Source organism: Typopeltis vanoorti, chromosome 11, assembly GCF_054136105.1.
Source record: "Typopeltis vanoorti isolate ZY-2024b chromosome 11, IOZ_Tvanoo_1.0, whole genome shotgun sequence".
In the NCBI taxonomy this organism is placed as follows: domain Eukaryota; kingdom Metazoa; phylum Arthropoda; class Arachnida; order Uropygi; family Thelyphonidae; genus Typopeltis; species Typopeltis vanoorti.
The window spans coordinates 66,442,075-66,467,613 of record NC_143559.1 but is presented as its reverse complement, the minus strand read 5'-3'; the positions used below and the strand labels follow the sequence as shown (position 1 = coordinate 66,467,613).

The following is a 25,539-nucleotide window of genomic DNA, read 5'->3' as shown; positions in this document are numbered from 1 at the left end:
AACATGAAAGTTCGGTTTATGAGATTATTAAATTTACATAAATAACATTTAGTTGAACTTCTTATATATACAATTCCTAATTGTGTAAAGTATCAACATCAAACTGCAAACAAGACAGAAGCACATTAACATTCTAAAAACACTATCAAATGTTGTTTACTTCAAGTTTATACATCAGAAATGTAATGTCTACAATAATCATTTCATTCCTTCAGTATTTTTGTCATCTCATAGTTAACCTAAAATTGGAATAAAGCAGCAGCACCAAGTTTTTTTCTACAACACTTGCAAACATTCCATTATTCTGTTTTCAAATGTTTTATGCATATTCAACTGTTAAACACTTATATTTCAAATATACACACCTTGCAAAAATATAAGTTAGAATCTTTTCATTTGCGAATTATAAAAGGACCATTAGTTCAATTTATCAGGTGACTATACATTAAAAGCAATTTTTTCCAGACATTTTACAAGACATTAAAGGAACTTTTTTTTCTTTTGTGCAGTTAATAGAATTAAAGTGTCAATAGTTGCTATTTAGCAAGAAAATAGACAGCTCTGCAGGATAAAACCATTTGTCACTTTTAGAGCTCATCACAATGTGATAATTTTTTGAACACAATAGTCATTTGCTAATCAAAAATTAATGAAATATTTTTGAAAAATGTGAAGTGTTTTGTTTTACTAATGCATAAAAAATTTACCTTTATTAACAAATTTAAAATGCCATGGAAATCCTCTATTAGAATATTTGGCAACAATTTATATTTTTAACCTGAAAATACCCACTGTTTCCATGTGATCTTAAATTTCTCTTAACGTGACCATGCTGATCTTTTAAAAAAGAAAAGTAGTCACCAATGATAATTAATACCTGCTAAGTTGTTAAATGTTTGTTTAAAATATATTACAAGAATTAAACAAGAACAAAATGCATTTTACACATGTTATGTGTAAGATGCATTTTGGGTGATGAAATTTAAAATGAAGTACTATTTAAATATAGGGAAGAAATATAAGAAGGAAAGTTACAAGTGGGTTTACCAGCTATGTTGGTGATATTACTAGATCACTATATTACAAAGATACATTTTATTTTTTTTTTAATTTTTACAGATATAAAACTGCAGAAGTTATAATAGCCTATTCCATTATGCCAATGCGATACTATTACTAATAATAACCTTCTGCAGCTCTCTTCGGGATTTGAATAATCTGGAAATATGCGAGCAAATGAACAGGGATAAGTTTAATGTAACTAAGGTTTTGAAATTTTGTGATACACAAATGAAATGCTGCATAGTATTACAGAAATATACCAAAAGAAAGATATCTTCAGATGATGGATAGCAAATATGATGCTCAAAAGAGCATATTGCAAGCAAGCTGGTAATGATAACTCAGAATATTGCAGCAATACTGAGGACAGTGACCAATGAAGATAAAATTGTGGTTCTATTGAATGAGGCCTTAATCAGATCACTCCTGGACTGAGCTTAAATCTGATCAAGATTTATGGTGAATAGTCAAAGGGGACAATATAACTCATATTTAAGTTGAGAGCTATTTACTGAATGGTCATGGGGGAAGGGATAAGAGAATTGACAAGAGGGGGGAGGCAACTTTTTTTTTTTTTTTTTAATGGAGTGGTAAGAACATGGAATGCTTTGCCTTGGGAGAGAGGAGGGAATACTACTGTCATCTATAGACCTCTTGGTAAGTCTCATGATGCATGGAATCTTTAATTATTTGAGTGGCATACACCATAGATAGCATGCTATCTATTATATTAAATCCTGCAGGGGATTGAATAATAGACAACTCAGTAATACAAGGTTACAAAATGAAATATTTGATAGATGAACTATCAAGTTTAATGTGAAAATAATTTATAAAATACCTGTTCTGCACTTGGTTAAAATTTGGTATAAAAGAATTAAAGGATTCCAATTACTACCTACAAAAGCAAAGAATGGATGTTGCTACTATTATTAATAAAACTAGATTGACAGTATTTCAAGTTGGGTTAATACATTGATTTATTCCAAGATCTCAAAATAACCACTACATACTATCATGATGAGAAATGTTTATAAAATATTAAAATTTTCCACTAGTTTTCCCATCTTGTATTATTAGTAGTATTACTACTAATAATACATGGTAACCATGTTGAAAACAAAAATAAAGCTAGTACTATACTCCATTAAGCTATGTTATATAGAGGAGAAAGAACTAAATCAGAAAATAAGAGCTGTGTTTTAAATCAACATGAGCAAAGTTCATTTTCAGCAAGTAGATAAGGCAGTAATAGCACAATCATACTTTGCATTCTGCACACTACAGTTAATAACTATAAATATCACTTGACAGCAGTGGAATAATGCAGCTGGTCTCACTTGTTGCCAAAAATATTTAATAAAAAAAATCCTAGTATTTTTTGAAACGCACCTTACAGAAAATTCTTATTTAGTCTGGAATATTACAGGTTTAATACAAATAATTTGACTATTTGCAAGGCTCACATTTAAAAAAATAATTATGACAATCTCAAAAAGTAAGAATATGAAAGTGTTAATATGTTGAATCCATAACCAAATCAATACAAAATGAAAATGGAATAGTTTGGAGAAAATTAACTTAATATGCAGATTTTGTTCTAATAGCATATTCACAGAAATTAAAACTTAGAAATATTAAACCAAAAAAAGTCAGATAATTTATACATAATAAAAATCATCTCATCCACTTGATAATGAGTTGAGTCCACTAAGAAGAAAGGTTCTTCACTTATCACGATCTTTAGCCATCTCACTCATGACTCTATAGCTGGGTAGATGGGAATGTTCTTTCAGCAACTTTATCCAAGTACTTCTTGGTCTGCCTCTAGGTCTTTTTCTTCCTATATATCCATTCAGAGCTAAATATGGGAGTCTATGAGGGCCATTCTCTGAATGTGACCAAACCATCTCAGTTGATGCTTAATGATTGTGTCTATTATATTATCTGGGAAGTTTAAATCTGTTCTGACTTGATCATTAGTCTTGTGTTCCATCCAGTGGGTGTTATTAATTTTTCTGAGGCATTTCATTTCGAATGCTTGAAGTTTCTTGATTGGTTGTTGAGTTAATCTCCAAGCTTCTGAAGCATAAGTAGCCATTGGGATGATAATTGTTTTATATAATTTTAATTTTAGATTCGTTGGGATTTTTTTATTTTTCCATATTTTGTTTAGTTTATTCATGTTGGTCCAACCTAGGTTTAGCCTGTGTTTTACTGTTTCCATATTGTTGAGGTTTACTAGATATAAGATTGCCAAGATAAACATATTTATTAACTTGTTCCAGCAGATGATTTTCGAGATTTATAGAAATATTTTCTTCTCTACCTATCTTCGTTATTTTTGTTTATGATTTATTTTCATACCATAAGTTTTACAAGAGTCGTTTAAAATATTAATAGTTTTTTCTAGCTGTGGTTTAGAATCTGCTAAAATAATGATATCATCTGTAAATTTTATGTGATTAATGTTGGTACCATTGATTTTTACACCTGGTTCATCAGCTATGGTTTTACAGACTACTTCTAGGAAGATGATAAAGAGTTGAGGTGAGAGAGGGCATCCCTGCATTACACCTTTCTCGACTCTGAAATCCTCGGTTTTAATGTTGTTCATTTTAACAAACGCTTTGGTGTATCCATAATAATTTGTAATAAATATTAAAATATCTGAATCCATTTTTATGTTTTTTAGGATAGTGATCAATTTGTTTCTATTAACTGAATCAAAGGCTTGCTTAAAATCTATAAAACAACAGTATATAGGCAGGTTGTATTCCCAATATTTTTCTGCTATAATATTAATTATGAAGATATGGTCTATGGTAGATCTATGTGGCCTGAATCCTGCTTGGTTTTCCTCTATGATTTTTTTCTGTAAGCACCTGTGTTCTCTTTTGTATAATTCAAATGAATAGTTTATAACTATGACTTAAGAGTGTTATGGATCTGTAATTTTCACATATTCTTTTGTCTCCTTTTTTGTGAATTGGTATAATAATTCGTGTTTTCCAGTCAGTTGGGATTACTCCAGTATAAAGAATTTGATTAAATAAATTCATTAAGAAATTAATAGCTTCCTTGCCACCATATTTCTATAGATATTTCATCTTTACCCCGTAGCTTTTGAAAGTTTCATTTGGTTTATTGCATTTATAATTTCTGCTGGAGTTATGGGTGGTGCCTTTTCATATATCATCTTTTCTGTTATACTTTCCTCCTCCTGTTCTTTTTGAAATAATAAAAATAAAAATCAGTAAACCATTAATGGACAAACTCAACAAGTTAAGAATTTATGTAGGAAAAGACCTAGACAATTAAAACTCAAATTATACTGATACTAAGATATACAATTTTAATAAATTAAGTAAAATATGAAAAAGTTCAAAGATAAAGACACTAAAAGGTAAACATGCAATACAATTATAATTCAACAATTCTCCATGGCTCAGAAACATGGAATACCAATAAAAAAAAGTAAATTTTATATGAACTATTTAAAAAAATAAAACCATTGGTCAGAATTCAAAACATTTGGATGTTCAAAGAGATAACAGAAGAACATATTAAACTAAAACAATGACAACTTAGTGCTGAGTAACATAGCCAAAGTTTGAACGTGGAGGTCTGCAAAATCTCTTGCAAGATGGCATCCCTTCTGTGCACGCTATAATATCCACTTTGGGATATTATCTGGAGATAAGACAAAATTAAAACCTCTTCCTAAAAGGTCCTTTTCCTTACAAGATAAAAACTTTAGAAGACATAACTTTGGAGTGGTCTGGATATCTTTTGTTTTTTTCCTGCTGAAACTAGTTGAATTTTTTTTATTTAAATTACATTTCTAGTGAAAACAGATAAAGTATCATCATCATCCACACTGAGACTTTGGCTATGTTACTCAGAACTAAATCTCCAAATCAGAATTAATGGCTTTCAAAACTACAATGGACCAAAAATCAGACAACCTCAAAAGAAATAATTCTAAACAAGCAACCATTAAAAAAGACCCAGGGAAAGGTCCAGAACTATAACTGCAAACTAGAGACAAAGAAACTGGATGTACAAAATTAAGTTTTAAACATATAGCATGTTAATAGTGTGTGAGAACAAGAGATGATTTTCAGGTAATGAAAATATTCCACCCTTCATAAACATTCAAATCATGTAAGTTATGGAGGAAAAGTTATACATTCTGGGAATGAGCCAGTTCAGATGGACAATAGGCAGGACTTGAAAAATTCTGTGCTGTCAAGTGTCAGATTGTGTGAAGTACCAGGTACCTAATGTCATTCCTTCAAAAGATAACAATGCATGTATCCACTTATTGGTCTTAATCCATTATAAAAAAATTTGTGATAATCTGACAGTTGTTGTAATGACTGGCATGCCCCAACAAAAAAACTGTTCAGGACAAAATATGTCACAGAACAGACGATTAAAATGAACCAAGCTCATATAATTTTGGAATATTTCAATGCTGAACTTTGTTAAATACTAAACAGTATTTAACAGGTATGGATAAAGGTAACAATACAAAGAGGTGTTTAGAACAAAACATGCCACAGAATAGACCAAATCTCACATGATTAATTTTGTATCATGTTCATTTTACAAGTTTTGTCTAAGGAAAAACGTGTAAAGAAGTGTCATTGTTTGTATATTTACTAAAATTTCTTTGTATGTAATAATTTTATTACGAAACTGTTAATCAAATGTGTGTCACATGAAGTGTGACATGTCCAGATGTTAATGCATTTCCAAATATGGGAATTTAGATGTGCATGCATACTACATGAAGTCTGGGCCTATATAAGCTCTTGTGGCAAGATGTCTTAGGATTTTAGTCTTGTTACTTCAGTCTACCACCATGTGAAGTCTACTGTAGGTTGCTGGAGCATCTAACGTGAGGTCAGTACAAGTCACCACAGGGAGCTCAACAGAGAAAGCATTCAAACAGCCGAGGCCAACACATTGCTGAATAATGGAATTCAAAGGATAAAGAATATTGATGACAAAGACAGCAAGAAAGAAAAGGAACATTACCATGTAGACAAAGGAATTGAATTAGGACTGTACAGAAAGAATGAAGTATGTGGAATTCAACTCATAAATACTTAAAAAGATATGTAAATACTTCCAAACAATCCACATTATGCATCTTTGTTCCATAGTCAGTTGTGCTAAAGTGAATATTTACAACGTATTTGAAAAGTGCCTATTATGAGAGTAAGCGAACTGCTGTACATAGTGAATGTAAGTTAATATAGGAATAAGCTCACGCTTGGTATGTTTTAGTTTAATAAATAAGAGTGACTAGTAAGTTGTATTAACCACCTTACCAGCCATTATGGATCAAATAAGCATCCTCAATATATGATGGATACGGTTCGTATCCATCATATATTTCAATGTAATATCAAAAAGGTATTATAATTTTAATGTGTGCTTCGCATCCATGATAACCTTGATGTCTATAGACATCTTGGCTGGTAGCATAGTTAAAGTATATTTAGGTTATGAGATAGAATCGTAGGAGATCTAAGCCTAAGATAGAATCATTGCAATTATCTATGACTTGTAATTTCATTACATCCATGTTCATATGTGGATCAAATAGTGTAAAATTTGATCCACAGATTTTAATTAAACCAAGAAAAATAGATTTCTTGGTTTAATTAAATTAGTTTGTGAACAACACATTGACTGATTTGTCAATGCACTAATCTCAAAACTACAAACATGCATGTATCTGACAAATGCAGGGCAAGGTATTTATAATAAACTAAATAAGTTTAAGCCATGACTGATATAAGGTAATGGTCAGAGTTAACAGGGAATAATATCTGCTTTGTCTTTGTTTAACTGCAATACATACCTTACAGCCAGAGAATACATTAGATGCTATTACATATTGCTATGGTTAACATGGTCAAACAAAGGTGTCAGATTACAGTGTGAGCAAAAGTAAGAAAGCAAAAAAGAATAAAGTAGAAATAAAAGGCACAAATAAGATAAAGCATACATTAAAATGAACCCCTCCCCAAGTCCAACCAACAAGTTAGCCATAATAGTAATATAATAATTGGCAGTTTTCAATGCTGAACTTATGTTAAAAACTTAAATGCAGCATTATAGATAACGTTTGCTTCTTTAATTATGCATAATATGAGCTAATACCAAACTTTTAGTATGACCTCTATATCCAGAACTACCAACATTTACAGTGTGTATATGTATTGTATATCATAGCTTTCCAACCAGTATACAGCAATGAAAGTAACATATAATTAACAAAAAAAAAGGAGGGGTGACAAACCTCACATTTATATTACAGCACTACTGTATTATTCTATATAGTACTGCAATACATACCTTATAGCCAGAGAATACATTAGATGCCATTACGTATTGCTATGGATAAACTCGATAGTAGCAATTATTATTCCTGATACCTCCAAGGAGTTCGAAGACTCATCGCAGGAGGACACCTACAACTGTCTCAACCACTACAATGAACCATTTACTTTTTATACTTAAAAAAAAATGTAATATGATGCCACATGAACAGTTCAAAGACTACTATAGTCAAGTATTTCTGAATCTAATAGGATCTAGATTAAAGCCTAATACAGTAAGTCCTTGATTTACAGTTAATTCATTCTGAAGGTTTCAGCATAAGTTGGTGCTTAAATAATGCATAAGAAAAATTCTGTATGTCTATCCTTGATTATGTATTCGTGCAATGAATTTGCTGAAATTTGCATATGCTGTGTAATATGAACCATTTTTATAATTTTAACAATTGATTAATTTACCTTTTCACATCATTTAATATCTACTTTCATCTCTAGTTATAATGCACCTTTCTTCCCACTGTTAATACACGCATTTATTCTCATCACATTTACATTTCTCAAACACATTTAGGATTTATATTTTATTTACAAAAAGTACTATGTAGGCTCGCCAATAAGATAGAACTTACATTCAAGGTAGAAAAAAGGAAAGTGATGATGCTGTGTCAGCTTACTCATCTGTTAGATTCATAGTGGATAGAGGATGTTGCAAGTAGAAGTACAGCAATTGCATATGTGCAAATCCACATAATTCGGGGACTTACTGTACTTAATAAATTACTGCATATAGTAATTTGTCAAGCATACAGTAAATTACCTAGTGTACCCCAAAACACATACCTCATTGAATCTGAGTGGTCAATTTGGAGTAATTAGATGTTAGAATGAGAACTATGTTTAAATAGGTAAAACTGCAAATAATAATCAGTAAAATCAATTTTTTGGAATTTTTGCAATGTTAAATCAGGATTCAATGTTCAGAATAATTTGTAAAAATGCAAACACGCATCCACTGATTGTACTGGTGTTCATTTGTGGTTTTTTGCCTGCTATTTGAATATGAAAATCCTCATCCTAACATATTATTCCAAGCTAATTCCCACACCCAGAAGTGAGTGTGGGAGGGATGGTAAGAGGATGTACCTGTAACTTCACTTTAGTTTATTACTAAAATGCAATGTCACTCTTGATAGTAATCAGCAACTTTTAATATCAATATAAAGATTTGAAAGACTGTATATGTGTCAAGAAAAATTATAATGTTCAAAAACAAATAAAATCCAGTTGCACTGAAAATGAAAGTACAGTGAGAAATAAGCAATTTAAATGAGACAATATAAAGTAAAGTCAATGACAGGTAACTCAGAAACAGCATGTGCCATAACAAAGGTACCATAAACAAATGATTAATCATTTGATTTAAATTGTGTGTGTAATAAGGCTTCAAATATTTTCTGAAGAGACATTCGCATTTAAAACAGCTATGAATAGATATTCATTCTATCATTCCAACAGATGCTATGTTCAGTTTCAAAAGATTTATGGTAATGAATGTAGCATGTTTTCTTTTTCACAGTTCAGCCAAAATATGCTAAATTCAAACAGGAACTGATAAACAGAAATGCTAGAAATGGAAGCTGTGCTTAGTGGCTGTGTTTCTTTAGGGGCTGACAAAATATTAGAAATATAGTTAATGGGAAATTACATATGCATAACAAAACTTCTGCTTCTGTTGATTCATTCTGAAATGCTCAAAATATATGGGATGAGAACTGCATTTTACTGTGATAGTTTGGCCCAGTTTTCCACTTCACCCACACTCGCCATAATATTAAATGGGACAAGAGCTCCATGCCTTACATAGGACAACTTCAATGCCTGCAACATCCAAGAATCTACAATGGTTATCCACTCACAAGGCACACTCAACAGAAACCAAGGAAAGAATCTTATATTTGGAAGTTGTTTATTAGATCTTTCCACACATCAGACTAACTTTTCTGCCAACTATCGTGCATACTTACTGAATAAATGACCTGTGCCAGCTTAGTGTTATGTTTTTTTAATTTTGTGTAAAGGTTTCCTGCATGTTCTGTTTTTTTAGTTATGGTTCACATTTATCCCTTTATTATATATATTTCTTCTTCTTCCTAACCAAGAAGGCTCTGGCATATGTGGCAAAACTAGTTGGTATAATCATCTGGATTATTATGGCCTAATAAAACCCAATGTCAGTTATTTGACTCACATGAGGTAAAATGGTTGGAGAAATGTTTGGCAGGTGATATGGCACAGTGAAAGAGAAAAAGGATCAAATTTTGTATGGCGATTCCATGATAAGAGCAATGATTCCAGGGAAACAATCTTGTTTCCCTGGAAACAAGATTAAAGATGTTAGTGAGGCTGTAAGGATGGAAAGGAAATCATAGCCAGTACTAATGATCTAGCACAGTGGTTCTTAACCTTCTCAAAGTCACAGAACACTTTTGATTATAAGAAAAATTTGGGGAACACCAAAAGCATTAGGGTCATAAAACAATAAAAATATGCATGGACTCGCCTTTTATAAAAATAGAACTTATTTTAATGCAATACTTGAGCTTGTCAGCTTTTGCAGATGTCACAATATTTCAGGTCTAATAAGTGATATAGCTAACCTCATCTCTTTGCCTATATTAGTAAGTCTTGCATGCTTTTTAGTTTTTATATTGGTTAATATTGAGAAACCAAGCTCACAGAAATATGATGTTGAAAACTAACAAAATTTTCAGTGCCCTTGTGGAGAGAGCTGGATATTCAGCTTGGACAAAAATCTAAAATTCCTCAAGAGTTATTTCAGAGAATTTCATTTTTAGAGTATGATCAGTTGAGAAGGTAACTAATTATTCTTCCTGTAACGAAAATTCACAACTCAATGTATTAACTGTGTCAAATGGATTTTGTATCGTCATAATTGTATTTAAGGAAAGAAAGAAACTTGAAATCTTTTCTTCCAATGTTGTTAAATGTTCTGTTATAACGGAAATAATTCCCTTGACATTTTTATTATGAAGCAAGGAAACATATCTACTGTATTTTTTTTTCTGATATGCGGTTTTTCCAAAGAGATACTTTTTTTCTGAAAAGCTGACAATTTTCATTTTCATTTTTCCCTTGGATACTTGTATTAATACTATTTAAGTAATTAAAAATAGGCTAAATGTGTCATTTTAGCACACCAAATATCATTTAAGACATTTTACAAAAGCATCTGTACCTTCATTTTGAAAAATGCCAATAATTTATTCTTGAGTTCTAAAATTTCGGAATAGCACTTTGCCCCTGGATAACCATCTTATTTCAGTGTGCAAAAGCATAGGTTCGCTATATTTGATGTAATTATATCGTATTTACAACTTGGTCTAGTACCAGTTTTAATATTGCCAGTAATGTTTTTGAAACTAAGGATTCTCTGTGCAAAAAAACAGTGCATAGATATATTTGAGTTTATTTTCTTTGCAAGGGTAACAAATCCTTTAATAGAGCCTACTATAGGCTGAGCACTGTCTGTACAAATTCCTACACATAGCTCCCATGAAAGTTTAAAAATTTCTAAATATGACAGTCAAAAATATCTTGTCCTGTTGTAATTCTCAGTAAGTCCTCTGCAGCATAGAAATTGATTCACGATTTCGTTTTCATTAATGAAATGAAAAAATCTCAGTACATGAGCTTTAGAGTTAATGTCAGTGGACTCAATTTGTAGAGCAAAATGTTTTTCACTGTATCGTCTGAATGAGGAATTTTCATCATTTCCTTTTTTGCTTCGTTGCCAAACAATTTACTGTACTATTTCACAACATGCTGGTAAAATAAGACTCTGCTAAAGTATGTGGGTTTAATTTTACAGCAATTAATTCCGCTACCTTATATGATGCAAGTTGTGCCTAATCGAAAATTGTTCAAGTCTTTTCTAAATATTTTGTTTAACTTGTATGTCCAACAATCTCTTGAAATAATATTTAGTTTTTGAAGTAAGATTGGATTGCTTCGTAGTAAAGTGGCGTTTCAACTTGGTAGGAACCATTGCACTATTGGATAGTTTTTCCCTGCATACAAGACGCTGGGAGATAGGATATTCTTCCTCACTGGACCATGTAAAACCGCAAATATTCATATCTGAATATTGTACATTAATTTTTCTTATTTTACTACATATAATGCTGTCTTCTGTATGAGAGGTATTTGCAGCAAGGTCATTACTACTACTTCCAGTTGTATTTGCAATCATTAACATTTGCCTCAGAATCATGTTTAATAATAAATTTATCCATTGTGTGCTATGATGTTAGACAATCCACAAACCAAATACACATTAAAAATGGACTGTGGAATATTACGGTTTTACACAACACTGCAAACATGACCTATAAACGATATTCTATTGGTTTAGAAGTCGATGTGCATAGCAGTCATCAGTTGTTAGAAGCAGAGTAGCTAATTACACTCAGAGCTGTGTCATGTAACATCCTTCACCAGTGAAACAAGTGTTCCAGGGAACACCGGTTAAGAACCGCTGATCTAGCAGGTGTAGAATGCATGAAGATATGAGTTGTTGGTGCAAGCAGATAAGAGTGAGAAAGCAAAAAATTGCAAGTGTTGCCACAGTATGATAGAAGCTGAGATGACGAGTATCACTGCAAATGAGTCAGTGTATGCACAAGAAGAGAGAGAAGTTTTTACAAAACTTTCATAGTTTCCACATTCAGCTTTGAAATAATGCTGGATTTAATATCCACTTGATTTATATAATTTTGCATCACCGAACTGAAGCCCTTTGGCTCTTTATTTTATTAAAAAGAGAAGTAGTTTGTGGACAGGACTTATATAAGGTGAATGATTTGTATCTGAATGGATTTGGAGTTTCTTCAGAAAGTTTAATTCACATGAAAAACATGTGAATTAAACACAAGGAAATAAGTAACATTTTCCTTGTTTTTCATGTGAATTAAAGAAACCTCACATGACAAGTATCTCTTGAAGTCTTCATAAATACTTTCAGTGAGAGGTTCAGGTATTTAGGGAGATGTAGGTGCATGGATACATACAACCTAGATGTGAATAAGTGAGAGTGATAACATGATGCTGAATATAGTCCACTGAATTCTTAATGTTAGCAAGATAATTAACACTGGGTGTAAAGAAGCTTAAAGGAGATATTGCAGTTTTGTACACTAATGTACAAAGTATTTTTTTGAATAAGGGTGAAGTTTTTGCATTGGTTCGTTCAACATGGCAAAAAGTTAAGCATGGGAGACTTGACTGAAGATGGAATAGTGATACAGAACAAAGACACAAAGTTTTAAAACAGAGAAGGGAGGGGGACAGAATGAAAGTAGTGGTTCTGCTAATGTTAACAGAAGAATTAAACCCAAAAAGAGTAAACATACATCAGGAGGAGGATGTAAAGAGCAGTTCAATAGTAGCTATCTCTTGTCATAGGCCAATAGGATATATGTAGCTGGTTGTTACTATAACCCACAAGAATATAAGGGAAAATGTAAACATCATGCATTGACAAATGAACACAAGTGTATGGCGAGTAATTATGGGGGACTTCAATGATGGTAACAGACAAAGGAGGAATGGTCACAGGGAGTGAAGAAAATGCAATTTATACAGCTGCTAAAAGAACTTCTTGAGAACAAATAGTGGAGGCACACAAGGTTGAGGAGTGCTGTATCTGGTCATAGCATCAGCCAACTTAGCAGAGACCTAACCAATGCAGCCACAATGCTTCCACTTCAGGAAAATGTTTGCATGGTCTTGACATGAGGCACTGTCAGACATGCAGAATTTTCTGTTAAAGGTTATATGTGGAATTATTAAGCAGGTAATAAACTGAGGAGTCTGCTTGGAGTAATGCCATGGCAAATGAATTTGGGAGAAAAAGATCTGAAGTGGATGGTCTAGAGGTGTTTGAAGAAAGAAGTATTAGACTATGTAACCAAAGCCAGGAAAAGGATTAATCAAATAAGAGTTAGTTGGATGACTCATCATTAACCAAGAGTGACAAAATAAGTTGTGAAGGGAATATAAAGAAAAGTGATTAGCAAACTCAAACAGTATAAGCCAAAGCTAATTAGGTGAAGCAAGCTGTTGAGGCTAAAAGAAATCCCAGGGTTCTTACACTATGTGGCAAATAAAAGGAAGAATGAGTACTGGTCATAGGAAATTGGCAGAAGCAAATTAATTAGTCGAGTTATTGGATGATCAATTTGCAAGTGTGCTGTTCAGATGGAGATTCTAGTGTCATATGCGACAATGAACGATGAAAGAATAGGGGTAGATGAATTGGAGGTGCTCATCAGATACTGACAAGCAGGCATAGGTTATTAATACTGGTTTCTTTTGCTAATGAAATTATATTGTGAGAAAAGCACAACTTTTTTACATATTGTCTGTTACTTATGTGCGCAATGTAAACATGCAAATTTCATGTTTACATTGTTCATTTCATAAATAAAATTTAAATCAAATCAATGTTCATTTAGTTCAATTAATATTGAACTAAATGAACATTGATTTGATTTAAATTTTATTTATTGGAAATTGTAATTTAATTTAAATGTACTCATGATATGAAAAACTTGTTTTGTTTGAAATGTGAGATTTACTGTCTCAAGTAAAACTCCATAATGATAACACATAATTGTGGCTAATTTTTTTTTCTTGCTTCAGAAATGAAATGAAAACTGAAAGTATGACGCTGAGGCATGCGTGGAGTGAGAAGAGCATTGTATAAGCTATGAAATAAATGGGGAGGAATGAATACTCAATGGTTGATATATACAGGGTGTTCGGGATAAATTTGACATATTTATAATTAATTATATTTTTCCGTAAGTTACATGTATTAACACACACTTCTCTTCATTTAAAAGTTTGGACCCTTCTTCATTCATATACAAGATGTCAGAAAGGATGGATAGCTGGAACCCACCTGAATCATGGAAGAGAATAACTTGTATCATGATGATTCGTGCCCGCCATCAAAATAAGGATATTACGACTGCTGCCCAATGCTCCCTGAATACAGTAAAAACAATCAGGCATGAACTAGAGACTTGCAATGGTGACTACGAGGATGTAGCAAGAAGAAAGATCCCTAGCAGACGATCTGATTGCGTTCGTACAGCAGAATTCCTCGCAAATCTGCAGGAACAGGTGTTGAACCCTGGCATTGGAATTCGGGCTTTGTTTGTGGAGTTGCTAACTGTAGTCAAGCCCTGGATAACAAGGGTAGCCAATGGTAGGCCGTATGTATGGCAGCAGGATTCGGCCCCTTGCCACACCTCTGGGAAAAGTCAAAAATGGTTGTCTGAAAATTTCTACGACTTCACCAGTCCAAATGTTTGGCCTCCAAACTCCCCAGACCTTAACCCCATGGATTATTTTGTATGGGGCGCAGTTGAAAAAGACACCAATCGCACTTCCAGTAATACAAAAGCCCAGTTAATGGATAAAATTAAAACAGTTTTTGCAGCCCTTCCCAGGGAGACTGTAGCATCAGCTTGTTCGAGGTTCCGAAGCAGAATTGAAGCTGTGATCGATGCTAATGGTGGTTATTTTGAGTAAATCTTGTTGATAGTATTGTAATTAACTCTGCCTGTAATGTTTTTTTGTCAATTCATTAAATTTAATAGATACAAAGAAGATTTTCTTTTTCCTTACGAAACTGTCAAATTTATCCAGAACACCCTGTATAGTCTCATATAGAAAGAAAAATGTTTATGTTATCAGTTACGTTACAGCAATGATGACAAGATAGCTCTTGGGGAAGAAGATACAGCAAGGTTGAGTTTTAAATTACTGTTTTAGTCTTTCGTCCTTGAAAGAAAAAATAAAATTCTGAATATTAGAGATAAAAGGATGGAAAAAAGTGAAGACGATAGATTTATGTTATGACTTTCAGAGAAAATCCACAGCCAACTAAAACTGCAAGTTCTTGTGATTCTTTAAATGTGAATACTGTCGTATACGAAATAAGGATTTCAGGTCCAGAAGTTACATTTCCAGAGAGCTGGAAATAACTTCTTTAATAAATGCATTGGAATGAGATGTAAAAAAGAAAAAAAAGTGTAAATTAAGCAAAGAAAATCATATTTTGAATGCATTCAGAACAAAGTTGAAAATTCACTAACCACTTGTCTCTGATAACTTGCCAGTTGTAAGTGGATTTCTGAAACCCTGTGCTAGAATATCACAGGACTAGATTTTTTTTTTCTTTTCTTGGAGTGGTGAATGGATTGCCAGAGGTGACAGTGGTTTGTTTATGGATGAGTTCAGGGAAAGGTATGACAGGTATTGTGTGAACAATGGTTATCCTATAAGCCACTCAATGAAGATTTCAAGAAATGCTATTCTTATGTGGTATTGAAAGTTAATAATACTATTAAAATAAGTTATGAGCAGTTATGAAATTCAAATCATAATGTATCTATGCAGAAATTTCTTACAGCAGTACTCTTATTAGTCAAGTATATTATAAAGTACCAGTTGAAAACTAAATATATTGGTGCATTCAAAGAATGCATTTGAATTACTGGCACTTACACTTTTCAGAATTTTAATGGCCAAGCTTTCCAGAAAAAAAAATCAATTATTGCTATAAATGTTTGTCTATATTAGTTTGTATATATTAGTCAAAATTGTGAGGACAGCACAAATTATGGCAATGATGCAGAGAACACAGACTTTTAAAAGTCAAGAGATTCTGGTTCCAATGTATAAGGCCTTGATATGGACTACTGTGCACAGATTCGGTCATCTGATTTTCAAAAGGATGAAGAGATGTTGGAGAGGGTCAAGAGGTGATTCACTAAAATAGTTTCTGATTGGAATGAAAGTGAAGAAAGGCTAAGATGATGACTGGATAGGAGGAAGAGAAGATGATACGATAGAGGTGTACAAGTTGGTAAAGGGTTGTTATAGGGATTAATATTGAAGAGGATTTTCATTTGCTCACACCCTTCCTCCTTATAGCATCCCTGGATGCTGTATAAGGAGGGAGGGTGTGAGCAAGGGAATGAGAAACAGGTTTTTTTGCATGGAGAGTTGCGAATGATCGGAATGCATTGCCTGAGAGCATGATAGCTGCAGAGAATTTGAATGTGTTTAAGGCATAGTATGATGAGATGTCAAAGGAATCTCCTAGATAAGTGACTCATTTTTTTAAAGTGGAAGAGTTAAGACTGTCAATAAGCATTAGTGAATAAAAGAAGAAACTGCTATTTACGTTCTAAAGGAATGTTCGAGAAAACTCTGATTAGGAAGATTAAAGACGCAGGATCTAACTATTATTTCTACTAAAAAGAGACGGAATTCAGTCAGGAAGAATTAATGTGTGCTACATGAGTGATGAGAAAGGATCCTGTGAAAATGAAGAATAAAGTCATATCTTCAGAAAAGGGCCTTGACACAGAGAAACTGACTATGAACATTTTATCATTGTGAAAACAAAGTGTTCAGTCTAGTCTTAAGTGTAAGACTAGACTTAAGTTTATTTTTAAAAGGCCTTGGATCCAATTAAATTTGTAGTCAGTTATGTAATATTTGTTTGAAGTGTGTATATATATATATATATATATATATATATATATATATGTTTTGTTATATTAAATGTGTTTATTTTGCATTTGTCTTGAGTCAGTGATTATTTGGATTCTGAAAGAAAGAGTTAAGTTCACTGCACCAGAGTGAACCCTTGTGCAATAAATATATAGGTACACTCAGAATTAAAAAAATAATTGTTGAACAGAGATCATCTCTACAGACAGGATTAAAAAATATAAAAATCTCCTATTTTTACAACTCCATGGAGTTTTAGGATAATTTGATGCAATAAGCTGTATAATTAGATCATGTGCTAAATATTTAATATATGGATTGATTTTGGTTGAAATGACTGAGAATGGGTAATAATTCTTCTCATTCAAAAATTTGATTCTGCTAAAAATTAATACATACACACACACAATACCCAATGATTTGTTCAATATTGTTTTATAACTGACAGATATATTTTTGCTGCATCCAATATCCTATGTAATCAGGACATAATATGACCTTGTTGTGAACATGAGCAGAATAGAAAATTTCTAACATTATTTTTATAAATATATCAACCTGTTATATTGCAAGTATAATCAATAATCTCATTCTAAATATAATTTTCCTCCTCCTGAAGTGGAGATTATATCCAAGACTTAAGGATACAGAAGAAAACAGGAAATTTATAATATATTAGTCATGTTAGCTAGTAAGTAACAATGCCCTTTGGTTGGAAACATGGTTCAAACATTTAGTATTTAAAAAAACTGAAGATAACTGATCTTATATAGAAATAGGTTCCTATTCAAAAAAGCTTTTCCTCCAATTAAAAGAAACCCGTAAACCACTTGCTATTTAATTATATTTTCCTAGTCTATATTCAAAACCTAGGGAAATAGAATTAACCATTCTAATAATCACATATGAAACTAAATTAGTTAAGAGAATTAGGCTTAGTAGCCTAACAAATCAGGACACTAAGATGCTCACTGCTGTGGAACTACCTGAAGAATTTAAAATTAAACCAAAATTAATTAGCATTTTAAATAGCTGATTTCACAACATATGAGAAACAAAATCAAAATAAACATTATGTATTACTAACTCAATTATACATTCTGTATGTGTGCAGAATTTCTCACTTTCTCTCCACTTATTTCCAGTTTGAATATAAGTGGTCCACAAGCTGAGTGATTATTTCACCACATTCACAGTAAAACTGTGAAAATAGTTTAATACTAAATGAACACTGTTAATACTATCTTTCATGATGTTCCCCATCCCCCAACACAAAAGTAGGGGGAAGTTGTCTATAAATAGTATTCTCTAAACAGTTTGCCTATTTATTGGGAAGGAAAATCTCTCAAATCACCCTCTGAATGAAAAACCTATATAAAGATTACCCTCATGAGAACTGAACCTACATTTTTTTAAAAATCAAGGGTGTGTGCTGCTATGCTCACTGCTATGGAAATACCTGAAGAATTTAAAATTAAACTAAAATTAATTAGCATTTTAAATAGCTGAATTCATAACCATAACAGCTGTCTTGTTATAACAATTTGACTATCTTATCCCATCTTAAGTGTAGACATAGACAAAGAAAAAGACTAGGTTTAAATAAATATAAGGATAATGTACTTAATTAGCTGTCAGTTTAGCTAAGTGCTATATATACCCAAGATGTGATTATTAGAATTATTCAAAAAGAAAAAGTTATTTTATAAGCATACACCCAAGAGTGATAAAACCAAATCTATCCTTATCAAGGACAAAAATCAGATTCACCAATAGGTTTGAAGATATATGCAACTACTGACAATATATAGTATAAATCCCAAATTTACTGAAATTTGCAATACAGCTCACACATTTGGAGAGATGTGCTTAGCACTTCCTTCGAGAATGACTGATGCTATGCCAGACGAAAGCAGTCCAATGGAAATCCACCCCAATTTCTCTTTTACATACACAGATGTTTTGTTTAGCTCTTCTTTACTATTGGTATTTTTATGAACATCAACTAAATTGGATGTCATCTTCTCTTTCTTCTAAGCTTGTAAGAATATAAACAGCTGCTGAACATTCATTTATTCTCCATGTTTCTGTTCCCAGAGCTGAAGACTTTATTCCAAGTTTCAGAAATTACCTGGACTATACAATTTTGTACATGAAAATTATTTTTTAAATATATTTACTATATGACACATTATAAAATGTGTCAACTGCTGAATGAATGGCATGATTAACTACCCAAATAGCCTTGCAGATAAAATATCAAAAATATAAGCTTCGTATCCATGCAGTCTGATATAGGTATGCAACTTTATGTGTGGAGTAGATATTAAAAAAACTAGAGAATGAAATTACTATTACTAAGGTTTTCTGCAACATGTTCTGATATACGCACAATATAAAGGATCAGAATTTCTCTTTTGGAGTGGATCATGTCATATGGATAGGAACATTTGTCCATTTTTGTGTAACTTAACTAATCTGATGCAGAATTGAAAAGTTCATGTTGAAAAAATAGTTACACACAATATATGTGAATAACTGAACAAATGCTTTATAACTGTAGTTAGATAACTAGTCTGTAAAAGTTAATAACTGTGAGTATTAACTAGTGACACTTTTCATTTCACTAAGAATGTGTTTTTAACAATAGTGGTAGGTAAGTATAGCCTGTGGCCAATCTCAATGTTCGATACTGATTAAATATAGTGATGTTAGTGTATCTCAGCATTTCCCAAACTTTTCTTACGACAGAACACTTCACAAATCCTGAAATTTGAATGGAACACCTTGGTTAGAGTCAAGTATCAGTCTCGTATTCAATGTAAAGCTAAGCGCACACTACAGGTGTGCCGGTCCTCAATGCATCACATTGACCTTGCTTGTGACCACACATTTCCTAGAATAAATACCGCCATACTTCACTATACTTCACTCACGCTCGGAGGTGTCGACAACTGCAAGCAGGCCTAGAATAGATACCTCCATACTCTGCTCGCGCTTGGAGGTGTTGACAACTGCAGACGGCTGTCAGCCAGTGGCTGAGTCAAGGCCAGCACGCACTGGCCTTATAGCACAATCTACATGCAAAGTGAGGAGCGCCTGATTTTCAAACATGTTTGAACTTATCGCAGCACTTAAAACCATTCCAAGTTCATAATAATTGATAATTTTTCACATGAACACTTATTCATTTCCCATGGAACACAGTTTGGGAAACCCTGGTGTATCTAATGTAATAAATTTAAGTGTCTTCCTTCTTTTCACTGAAAACAGTGCTATTGCTTTGATTTTTATCTACCATTGTTAATAATAAAATAAGTTATAAGCAGCTCATAATACAAAAAAACAAACAAACAGAAGCAACAATAGCATCAGCTGATTCACAGCAGTGTCACATCGTCAATATTGTAATGAGTGAATAAGTCTTTGTTAAGGTGTCTGAGTCTATTTTTCTGTTCCTAGGGCTGAAGACTTTTTTTTTCTAAGTTTCAGAAATTACCTGGACTATACAATTTTGTACATGAAAATTATTTTTTAAATATATTTACTATATGACAATATGACACATTATAAAATGTGTCAACTGCTGAATGAATGGCATGATTAACTACCCAAATGACCTTGCAGATAAAATATCAAAAATATAAGCTTCGTATCCATGTAATTATTGACGTGTATACACACAGCCAGTTCAGTGGTCAAGGCAGCATAAATTTTCAACTGGGCCTTCAGGAATTTCTGCACTCTTGCTTCATTTGTCCTCTTTTTTCAAAATTCCAAATTCTTACATTATGTAAGAACTAATAATAAAGTAAAAATTTGAGTTATCGAAATTAACAATACTGAAATCTCATTTTCAATACTTGTCCACTAATCCAAAGACGAACAGTAACCTAATGATTAACAGAAGTTAATTGGTTTTGTTAATCATTAAGTTCTGATATTTATACTTCTTTTATGTGCATGGATGTTCAAAATTAAGATATCCAATTAGTTTTGTAATACATAATTCTGCTTTAAAACTAATTCAAGTACATAACATTTGTAACTGTTCAAGTTGATATTACATCTTTTATATCTAATCTAGATACAAATCTCAGTTAATTTTCTTGTTTCACAAAGCTTTAAAATACGTTCTAAATGCCTCAGATCCACTAGTTTGATCCTTTACATGAGATCCACTTTGAACAATAATTGCACTGAGATACTTCCTCATTTTTAATTTCTCAGCATTTCCAAACTTTGGATTGATTCATTTTAATTTTGAAGATAGTGAAAATGTCACAATTAAGAAAATTCAAAAATTATAAATTAACATTATAAAATAATTATCTTCCAATAAGTTGTCAAATATGATCCAAACTTAAAAATGAGAAAATTCAATTAGTTATTAATAGTGATCTTTTGCTTTCATTTAATCAACAAACTGCCTGATGAGAGGAATAATTTTGTGAACATATATTACTCAGCTATTTTGTTGCAAATGATTTATAATCATAGTCATATAATATTTATGTTTAAAAAAAAAAACAAATTGATGTATAAAATAGCAAATACCATTACATTTATTGAAGTCTTAAAATACTATTTTCATTTTATGAAAATTTTACTTAGAATTTTATTATGAATTATCAAATATAGCCTGAATGGTATATCAGGGTAAATTAGCACCTGAGGTGAAGATTAAAACTAGCACCCCAAATAAAATTTTTAAAATGCTCCATGATTGCAAATGCCTGGTCAGTGTTTTTTTTTACCACTGCCTTTTCATCACCGCTTGTTTAATTTAACAATTTTTCTAAGTAATTACTCTATACTTCAAGGATATCTTTTTCTCCTGTTTTCATGTTACCTTTATCATCTTTAATTCCTTTTACAGCACTCTTTCCTCATTTTTGAGCTTTTTCAGCAGCCTCCAGAATATTTTGTCAACTTGATATTTATTTTCTATGTTCTTATCAAAGTCTTCCCATGACTTGTTTGGCTAGTTTTCCACAGTGTTTAGCTTTCACGCTTGTCTCTGTATTCTCTAAGAGCACAAGCTGATTTATGTGCCAGGAACTTTTTTTTGATATGCTTTCTTTTCCTTCACTGTCTCTTTAATTTCCTGTATCCACCATGGAGTTCTGATTTTTCTATCCTTGCAGACAACCTCACCACATATCTCTCTGACTGAATCAATGTTTTCTTCAGGGCTTGCCACTGAATCTCCAAGGTATGGTTCCTGTTCTCAAACTCTCATTTTTTCTTCAATAATGTTTGTGCATTTTAGTCAACAATTCACATCTGTAGATTAAAATATAGCATAACGGCTATAGCATATAGCTGTAGACTAAAAATAGCATAAAGCAAAGTGGGGTATTATGTACAAGTATATCAGCATATTCCATATATACCTTCAAGCATGGCAATAAACTTGCAAATTTTTTGATCAACCAAGGAGGATGCAGAGGCTCCATTATTTCTCTCATGTGTACGTCATCTCCTGAAACCTGCATATTCCAGTCAGTATTAGCAGTACTTAGAACACATCACGACTACTACATTCAACTGATAAAAGTGCAGAAAACCATACTGACATTACACAGATCTGAAAGCAGTCGATCTTTCGGAACACATACTAAGTGCTATAATGAAGCAACTATGAAAATGTTTATTCAAAAAGTTAGCTTTTACACAATGCTTAGATCAATGATTTGAGCACCTTGAATGCATTTTTCGTCATGCTCTTTGAAATGATTTTTAATAAATGTACTGCATCTGTCATGAAGCACTTACCCAGAACTGACAGCTCACTTTAGTACATTATCTTTCAATTCTTTTAAACAATATTTGTTCCTATTCTCATAAGATAAAATACTTATACGAAGATTTTATATATTAGTTTAATTAGTATTACAGTTACTTTAAATTTACTATGTGTTGAAATTAAGTCATATCACTGAAAATCAGTCATGTGGCTGCAGAAAAATCTGAATATACACACTACCTTTTTTACCTCTTGAATGCTGGCAAAATTCCAATGTTGCAACATATCTGAGCATCCAATTAAACGACCAAAGAAATAGGATAAAAAACTAGTTTACCTACAGTGTGAAACAGTTATTTTATTCACATACTTGATAGACAGTTAAAACAAGATATCAAACAATCTGACTGGTGATTGTCATGTTGTCATGAACAATTCAGATTCTAGTCAAGAATCTAAGTATAGTCAGTCAGGTAGCGTTGTAAATTATAGACTGTTCCAAGTAATGCAGTTTTTTGTAGATGTTTTTTGTTCACTTCGTTGATATTTAATTCTTGTAAATAGTTGGATAGCTTTCTTGAAATTGTACCAAGTGCACCATACCACAGTGTACCAAGTGCTGTCATACCTGTGCTCGAGTTCATTCACACTACTTGCACACAACATCCAACAGCAATCCATTCCAATCATGCACAGCATGATAGAAAAATTGAGCCCTCACCCCTTCTTGACATTCACTCAACTTTCACATACTCTTTTCAAACCCATTGTCTTCATTTGGCAATGCAATTCATTCACTTTAGTACATTATGATCAAACTGATCTTGTTAAAAGATCGGAATAATATTCCGATCTTTTAACAAGATCAAATACATAGCGGGGCACTAGCAACCAATCCACCTGGTCTGTAATGCCCCGCTATGTATCTGATCTTGTTAGACTAAATCTCACACGAGATGGTTTCAAACTCACTGCCACATGAAAAACTTACTAGTATTGCAAGTCATAGGTTTCAACTAACTGGATATGAGTCATCTGATATTAGCAGCACATCCTCCTCTTTCCAAAAATACCATACCCTTTGCACTCAATACCAATTGTCTGCTTCTGATAGCCAGGTCTCACTAATGCACAATATGAGAGTCCCAATATATTAACCAAGGTAACAAACTACTCCTTTGTTTCTGATACCCCTGGCATTCATGTACAGACAAAAGTTACTTATATGCTTTTTTTTTTGTTTTGTATACTCTTGTCTGTGGTCTGCATGATAGTGTTTCTTATATACCCCTGGCATTCACGTACAGACAAAAGTTACTTATATGCTTTTTTTTTTATGTTTTGTATACTCTTGTCTGTGGTCTGCATGACAGTTCAACAACTTGCAGATCTGTTCTTATCTAGTTCTTTACTTATGTACACATCTTTATATATGCTTGATAGGTCTGAACCAGATGAACATAATCGTTCTCTCTTCATTTCCATAATAACCATTCCAATCCTTTTAAGTTACCTAACATTGACACTCTTCCATACAGATCTGTTATAATTCAGTTTCCTCATCATGCATGAGACAAACTGTGATGATAGCAATCCTCAGCATTTAATTTGTATCATTCCTACAATGACACCTCAACTCTTAAAATCGACATGCAATATTCTTAGGAATCAATTTACTTTCCATAAGGGGCTTTCATTTTAAGAACAATGATAGTTGCAAGAACTAGATCTTCTGCTAGGAACGATGGGTGGAAATTTCCAGATATATGGAGTTTTTGCTAATCAGGATGTAGAACGTCACCCACATTAGCATTCTTTATTGTTCAAATCAACATCCCACTTCTTTATGAAGTACATAAATTAGGGCATTGTTCTTCTAAATAGCTTCTATTTAATGCAGTTCAGTGTATGCAGTTGCAGTGAACTAAATTGTGGTTTTAAAACTAGTCATTAAATTGAAATAACGTCTCAAAATGTAAGTTAATGCCCATCACTACTTAATTTCATCAGCCCCAAGGTAAGCAATTTATTTTTCAAGATCTTTAATAACTATATTAAAAACATGTTTAATGTAAAAATCAAGTATAACATGTAAGAAATACAATCGCTATTGGGATCATCTGTCAAAGGTCTGGATAGAATGACTGGTTTTGGCTTATATTTTCACCATAAAATAAGACCCACTAGATTTTATGCAAATCTAAATATAAAACATACGAGGGTGTCTGAAAAGTTCTCGGTCTCGACCACAGATGGCCAGCAAGATTTTTTTTTTCTAAGTTGGTACATCTGTTATAAGCATCCATGTGAAATTGCAAGTCATTCTATCAAGTAGTTTGTTTCATACAGCTGTCTGAAACAATAGTATTGTCTGTATCCCTTGAAATGGATAAAATTGAGTATGGTGTGGTTATAAAAATCTTTGTAAAAGAATATTTAAAGCCGAAAGAAATTCATTCGAAGTTCATAAAAGTTTATGGGCATTCTTCTCCTTTGTTTTCAACAATTAAGAAATGGGCTGCCGAGTTTAAACGTGGCAGTACCAGCATTGAAGACGATTCACGTGAAGGATGTCCAAAAAGCATAACACCAGAAATAACTGATCAAGTGCATGATATGGTATTGAATGACCGGCAAGTCAAAGTGTATGAAACTGCTGAGACTTTTCAAATGCCTGAAAAATTACAAAAATTTGCATGAAGAATTACAAAAGAAAAAGCTTTGCACAAAATGGGTGCCACGCTTGCATACAGCAGATCA

General features: G+C 32.4%; 1 protein-coding gene across 1 annotated transcript in view; it reads right to left on the bottom strand.

The window, feature by feature from the left end:
- Rab1 (RAS oncogene family member Rab1) overlaps window positions 1-25,539 on the bottom strand; it is a 117,772-nt gene that overhangs the window by 80,749 nt on the left and 11,484 nt on the right. The gene's annotated exons all lie outside the window — the stretch shown is intronic.